This window comes from Mauremys reevesii, linkage group 12, assembly GCF_016161935.1.
Source record: "Mauremys reevesii isolate NIE-2019 linkage group 12, ASM1616193v1, whole genome shotgun sequence".
NCBI classification, from domain to species: domain Eukaryota; kingdom Metazoa; phylum Chordata; order Testudines; family Geoemydidae; genus Mauremys; species Mauremys reevesii.
This window is the reverse complement of record NC_052634.1, coordinates 28120144-28127867: the sequence shown is the minus strand read 5'-3', so window position 1 is coordinate 28127867 and position 7724 is coordinate 28120144.

Here is a 7724-nt window from a genome sequence, read left to right as displayed (position 1 = left end):
CTGCTGGTCCTCCTATTGTGCTTCACAGTTTAGGGCAAACGTTTTCATCATGAGCCTCTAATGTGGCGGTTTAAACAGTCTGCATGCTGCTTGCAGGCACTAACATATGTAGTCCTTTTTAGTTCCCATCAACCCATCTGTACTTATGCCAGTGGTCGGCTTTAGGTCTTTAAATTTGGCGGTAGCTGAGAAGATGAAATGTCGGGCAGAAACCCATTGACAAACCTCTTCATTTCCCTTATTGTTCTGGCTTCTTCATTTCATCCCCTTTTCCTTATTTCCTGGCTGAGGCGGCGGCCTGCCGAGGCTCCCAGCACCTGTGTCTGCCTGGGCTGCGTGAGAAGCAGGCCTGGGCATGAGCCTCCCTGTCCCGGCCTGACGCCGCACTGCTTCCTGGTCCTTTTCCCACCCACACAGGCAGGCGGCTGCTGCAGAAAGGAGAACCGAGGAGGCTCCCCCGGGGCCTTCAAACTAGCGCTGTGTGTGTGGCTATCCGGGGAAAGAGTAACTATTCTCTCTAAAGATGGCTGGCAGAGAAAGATGGGGCTCAGCTCTGTCAACGGCTGCCCAGTAGCCTCGCTGCTAGGGGATGCAGACATATATCTGTAAGGTGCGAAAGGGTGTTGGCTTCCAGAGTTAATATGAGAAATATGCATTTTAGGGATGGAGTTTCCATTCTTTCATCAGTGGCCCCTAATGGACCAGTGTGGCTTTCTAAGTCTCAGGGTGTAGGTTCAAGACCCATCTCTAGGTTGGTTAGAAAAAATTGCCGCCGTCCTGTATATTGCAAGAGAAATTTTGCCTTATGTTTCACCAAAGGCTGGGAGATGTTTAATGAACACAAAATGCTGGATCTTGAGAACCAATCCCCAGAAATAGCACTTCATGACAAATGCTTTCTAAACCCATCAATGTAGCAAACAGTTAATACTAGTGTTTGTCTGAGACAAGAGGAAAGTGTGTTTACTCTGACACCTCAGTGAGTGAAACAGGCCAGGAAGAGCTTAAGGCTGTTCTACTGAAAAGAGAATGGATCCTGTCTGGAGACAAAGCAGCCCTGAGAATGAGCAACAGTGTGAAAAGAGAAGAGAGATTCCAAATGTGTATTTAGGTGTTGAAGTTTATCCCATTACTGGAGTCCTGCTTACGCGTACACACAGAGCATGTCCTACGCACAAGAAGTCTAGAAGGAGTGCAAACAATGAGATGTTTATTGGATTGAACTTCCAGCAAGCAACTTGATTCCAATTTTCCTTCCTCAGTGTCCCCCATCCCAGCCCTGCTGCCTTTGGAGCCTTGCCTGTGTCACTATTCCCATTCTCCCCTTAGCAAAACTTATAGGACATATGGTGACACATTTTCCTGATAGGGCCAGAGCATCAAGGTGGAAGATTGCTGATATTCACATTTGTCCCACTGCCCTTGCATAGTACAGCGCCCTACCTTTCGCGTATGGGCAGGCCGCACCTCATTTCCAATTAGTGTTCCAGATTTCCCATAGGCTGGGCCAGAGAGAGTTTGGGTCCAGGTTGTCTAGTACGGGGAGGGAGCTTACTCCATTCGCTTCTGGGTTATTTCCGTAGGCAACGATATCACAAGTATACTTAGCAATACACCCAGCCGCTGTAACAATCCACAGCAACACCGAAGACCTGAGCACTGCGCGCGGGTCCAACATCACTGGCCACCACGAAACACCTCCTCCTCCAGCCCCGACGGGGTTAAGCCCTTAACATGTCCAGTTGCTGGCAGTTGCAATACGCTGCCGCTGCGAGGTTTCTACGTGCTTTGTCCACTAGCATACCAAGTCCATTGAATGTCCTCAGAGAAAATGAGGTTATTGTCCCAAACCAACTTAACCACGGTGTGGAATCAGGCTGTATCGCTGGTTCGATTATTCACAGCAGTAAGATTCACCAGATCTATCTGTCCTTAAGCAGAGAGCAGCGTGTAGTGTGGAATTTGGTTAGGGGCTGGTGTAATTGTGCCCCCAGTAATATATGCACATGTTCCAGCAAACACCTCATACACAGTACACCCCCAATTTGCTCACACCCCCTTGCCATGGGAGAAATTGGGTGTGTCTCCTCCACCCGACCATCCAGGAGGGCACATTCAAACATCTTCTCTGGATTTACACCATGTTTACACCTCCATTGATTCCCAGTGAAACCGTCCCTTCTCATTATTCCCATAGAGGCTTGCCAGGCCCACCTCAGCTGCCGATTCACTTCCAGATACCACGGTGTTCTATTGCACAGGTAACTAGCCTACCTAGTCAACGAGCATTTGAATGTCCACACATCTTCCCCAGGTCAGCCTTTTGAAGCCATCCCCACCCATGTCATGAGTTTTCTGTTCATTGAAACACAACAATGCTAACAACCAAGACAAACTACAGACAAACAACACAAAAACATAGATTCATGAGTATTCTGGGTTACAGTCTTTTGCTGCACCAGCTTGCTTGTAGAAGTGTCTGAAAACAAAGAAACAATTTCCACACACCCCCAGTGGGACAGATTAGTGCTTAATAATAATAATACACCACTTCCTTTTACAAATTTCCTTGCTAATTGCAAGAAAAAACAGAAGAAATTACCTCCAGGCTGTCCTTATTTTTGTTCTATAAGTTAGATAGTAGTGCCACCCCACTAGCTTTGGTCATTTATGCTGGGAAATTCACTTGAGGTGAGTGTGCCTCAGTTTCCCCTCTTGTACAACAGACCCAGTTTACAAACAAGTTTCTCTGCTGTACCAAGCTTTAAGTTTATCCTCCAGTAATAGCTGAGAGACAGCTTTAGATTCGCTTTAGCACTGTACATACACACACACTCCTTAGGGTTAACCTGTCCCCTTATTTTCAGAAGCTTGACCTGTTTTTTCACCTCCCTTTCCTGGAGGGCCACAATCTGAGTCTTCCAGTAGCTTGTTTTGCTGACCAGATGTATTTATTATTTGCAGCTCCTTTGTGCATGCCACTGATGGGCAGTTCTCTCCTTCCCCCCATCAGCTAGAGTCATTTGCATTTCACCCCGGCTTTCAGGCTTGCTTTGGATCCAAAGCCATCAGCAGCTCAGAGACTGTCTTGAAAGGGACACAAACAACTTCCACAGGTTCTGTGATTACTCACTTTCATCTTCTGCTTCAAAACATACAGATCACTGAAAAGAAATACAACCTATTGTGGCTCCCTTTGGAGCCCTAATGGAGTTTGAATTAAATACCATGTTTTGTTTGCATTTCTTTTACCCTTTCTCCAATATACACTGCACATGTCCTGGAAAAGCACATTTCCTTCCATAGTTTAACCTTCATAACATTATATTACAAACCATAAGTCTCAGTTTAGGTTTTAAAACCTTACACAATTGCTGGCCAAAACATTTTGTTTTGTCTAATAAGCCACCACTGGCAATAATTTTTACACAACTGTACTTGATTACACGCTCCATCTTGTACAACCAGAGAGACAGCCAGGGGCAGGCAAGTTAAGTGCCAATAGAAACCTCGGACATTCCTTTAGTGATTTTTGCTTACATTACCCAGGAGTCAAATCATTTTGATGAGATTATCTCTCCGCCTGCTGCCTGGAGTCGTCCCCTCTATAGACCATTTCTGTGGGCAAGGGCCCATTTCCCCTCAGGAATGTCTGTAAAGGCTTCTCGGGACAAAACACAGTGGTGTGGTAGTGACCACTTTACCATTGACCCTCTTGTATAATTTAATTACTAAGCTTCCATCCAACGTGAGTGCACAGAGCTGCATATACAGTTACATTTATATAACTGGGTTCTTTTTATTATTAAACCAAAAACTGCCTTCTTGTAACACCACAACTGTTGCCTTTTGCTATTTCCCCTAACTCCCAAATGCTTTACTTTCCTCCAAATCTGTATTATGAATTTTTGCAAGAAGCCCTGAGCAGCCGTGCACTGCTGCCAGCGCTGGGGTGACTCTGTGCAGGTGGAGAAGCTGCTGTGGCGCAATGTAGAGCAGGTGCAGGAAGGGCCGGGGTCTATTCACATTCTTAACTGCACAATTTTCAGAAATTTGGGAATGTCCAAGAGGTGAATGCAGAGCAGTGACACTGGAGATACCCAGACCTCCAATGGGGGCGGCATGGAAATTAATAATGGGAAGATCATTTGCGAAATTAGTCGTCACTGACAAGGTTTGGTCATCTGTTCTTATTTCACGTTGTGGTGTTATTTATGAGTGAACCAGGACATAGTTTTACTGTATTAATTAAAGCATGTAATTTTATTTAATCTAAGCCCAAAAAACTTAGTGTCACTTATTTTTTCTCTGTCCTAGCAGAACTAAATGAATTTTTGTGACTTTCTGGAAAAGTGCAGCGAGATTAAATGTGGAGAATTCAGTCTCTGTGTTTTTGTGAGCTGATGTTTTCCTCTCACAGGTCAGTGCCTGCATTGAAATACCAAGAGAGGATCTAAGGGCTGGTGTATGCTGGGCACTGAACTGGCAGAACGACGTCTCTCAGGGTGTGACCCCCAAAACCCATAGAGTTAAGGTGACCTAAGCCCTGGTTAGAATGTAGTGCTAAAAGAAAAGGAAGAATTGTTCTGTCAATGCAGCTATTACAGGGATGGGAAAACCCTCTCAGTCACTGTCTACTCCAAAGTGCTGTGATGCAGTGCCACAGCAGCGTTGAAGTGTAGACAGAGTGAAACTAGATCTGGCTCCAGTTTACTTATAACTGTGGATGCTCAGGCACTAAGACTACAATAACCACAACAGCGCAGTGCTTGTGTAGTTAGCAGGATTCTTCAAACCTCGGAGAAGGAAAGAAACTCCAGAACAGGAGTCACCCTCATGGATCCAACCTTCTGCTAGGAGCACACACCACTCCTGGCCAGAGAGATGATCAGCCCCACAAATGGCAACATCATCTCCCTTGAAGCCACAGCTAGTCCAGAAACCCACACCCAGGTAATGGGACATCCTGCCTGGAGCCAGGGGACTGTGACCAGAGCCCTTCCCAAACCAGATACTTCTCTCACCGACAGAGACAGCTACTCTCATCCCAGCTGGGCAGGTCTTGCCTGGCACCAACAGGATTCACCCTGTCACTGCTCTCGCTCACTTTCCACCTCACCTCGGGGCTGGACTCCGTCCCGCGACTTCTTTCCTTGGTATGAAACACAACACAAAGAAAAAGCAATGGTGGCGAGGCTCCTCTTCTCCTTCTCCACGCACCCCTGGGCTCGGCTTCAGCCCTCCTCCCATTCTGCCATCACAGCTACAATTAGAAATCCTGAGCCTGGGCTCACACCTTGTCTCCCCAATCCCCTTGGCGCTGTCAGCATGTCTCCCTCCACAGAAGTCACCTGGCCTCGTCTTAGACTCCATCTTCATGTGCTCTTCTCCTTCCCAGAGCTGCTGCTCTGCTCCTCAGACCTGTCTGTGCTCAGCTCTGCAGGCAGAGGAAGGGGCATGATGGGAACACACACGCCCCATTCCAGACACCACGCAGCATCCACGGGCTACCAAACCACGTCACCTTCAGCCAAAACCACCCCACCCGAGGCAAAAACCTTTGTGAGCTCAGCACACACAAGCCAGGAAAAGATTAACACCCACCCCAGCCCAGCCAAAGTGGGAGCTCCCACTTCCCGGCCACAGGCCCACGGGGCTCATGGATGGAGGAGTTTGGGGCTGTGTGGGACCCTGAAGGACTAGCTCAGCGTGTGATGAGGACTGGGGTGTATGTGGGGCCGGACTGTGGGTTGGGGTGTCCAGGAGGACCCAAGGGAAGGGACTAGGGGATTAGGGACAGAGGAGGGTGGGGTTACAGGTGCACTGTGGGAATGTGGGATTTAGAGAGCCCAGAATGGATGGGTGGGGGCGGGTGGGAGGACCCCACAGTGGCTGAAAAGGGAACCCGGCAGGTTAGGGCAGCAGAGATTGGAGATGAGGAACCTCACACCTGGGGATGGACTGGGGAGTGGGGGGATGGGAAAGTGGGGCCCAGCCATGGAGAAATGGGCTGAGTCAATTAGGGGGGGGAGGAGGGTGGTGTGCTGAGGTCAGGGGAGGAGGAGGTTGGGGGCAGGGCGCTGAGGACGGGGAGGAGGTCGGGGTGGGGAGGAGGAGGACGGGGAGGAGGAGGAGGAGGAGGGGGAGGGCGGGGAAGGGAAAGGCCGGGCAGAGTGGACAGGGTGGGGAGGGGATGCTGGGGCGGGGCTGATGGAGGTCACGGGGGGACACTGCAGGGACAGTTTGGAGGGTGTTGAGGCCCCGCAGCCCCAGGCTGCCGCTTGTGGGGCTGCTCCCAGGCTGGGGGTGAAGCCCTTTCACTCCGCTGCCTCTGCCCTGTGGCCCCCGCAGCGGCTGGGCCTGGCGCCTGTAACTGGGGTCTGAGCCCCAGCCCCACGGAGCCGCCACTCACCGCCCCGCCCCAGCGCCGGACCGGCCCCGCCCCGCCCTGCACCTGAGCCGCGTCCCCGCCCCCTCGGGACCGCCCCTGGCCATGAGCGGCATTCAATCCCAACGGCAGCAGCGCGCCGGGAGGGGGACAGCGAAGCCTCGGGGCGGGGCCCACGCGCCGAGTCTCTGTCCCGCGCTCTCTCCGCCAATCAGGAAGCGGGAGGTGCGCGAAGTGAGAAGTTACGCCTCTCCTCCAACAGAGGCCGCGTGTGAGAGAGGAGAGAACTACGCCTCCCAGTGTGCACCGGGAGGGGCGCGTTGCCTGAAGCACCACCAGCCCCATTTCCTGAACGGGAGAACTGAGGCCCAGAGAGGCTGAGTGATGTGCCCAAGGACACTTGGGAAGTTTGTGGCAGAGCAAGCATGTTTCTCCTCCCCGCCGGGATCTGGCCTGTTACTGGATGGTGCAGGGGCGGGTCTCAGGAGAAGGAGCAATGTGAGGCGGGTCTCGGGGCAATGTGAGGGTGGGGTCTCGGGTGAATGGGTGGTGCAGGGGTGGATTTAACGTGCACACTGCGTGGCGACACCTAACTGGAATGCATATGAGCAATCACTCAAAGAAGAACTCCTTCTTTCTTGTATATTGCAAAGAAACCTGGTGTTATTTTTCACCAAGGAAGCTGGGAGATGTTTGAACACAAAGTACTGCAGCTTGGGAACAATCCCCTAGAAATGGCATCTTCCACTCCACAGATCAGTAGCAAACAGTTAATATTAGTGTTTGTCTGAGAATAGAGTGAAGGTGAGTGTTTATCTCCGACACCTCAGTGAGTGAAACAGACAGAAAGAGCAAGGTTGTTCTGAAAGACAACGGATCTGTCTGGAGGCAAACAGACCTTCAGAATGAGCAAGAGTGTGAAAAGAGGTTCAAATGTGGGTTAGATGTTAGTTAGGTTGGTCTGACAAATTTCAAGAAAATACCAATGCTCATAGACTGATGCAGACACGGCCTTACAACGCCCCCACGGCCAGCTCCCGATTGGTGTCAGAAGCTCTCCCTTTCCTGCTCCCCAGTCCTCAGCCCCAGGAACCACTGTCCTCTGCTTCCCCCTCTGGCCCCACCAACTTTTCCTCCCATTTCTGGGTTCCTCGACCCAGGGGCCAGACATGGGGTCCTACTCACCGCAATGTTCTCCACGAGGGCTGCTTTGGAGACCTGGGGCTCCAGAGTGTCCAGCCCCTGCTGCTGTGCCAAGAAGCACAGACGTGGGACAGCATGGAGGAAGCCGAGCTGTTGGGCCCTGTCCTCCACCAACTAGGAGTGGGGGAGAGAG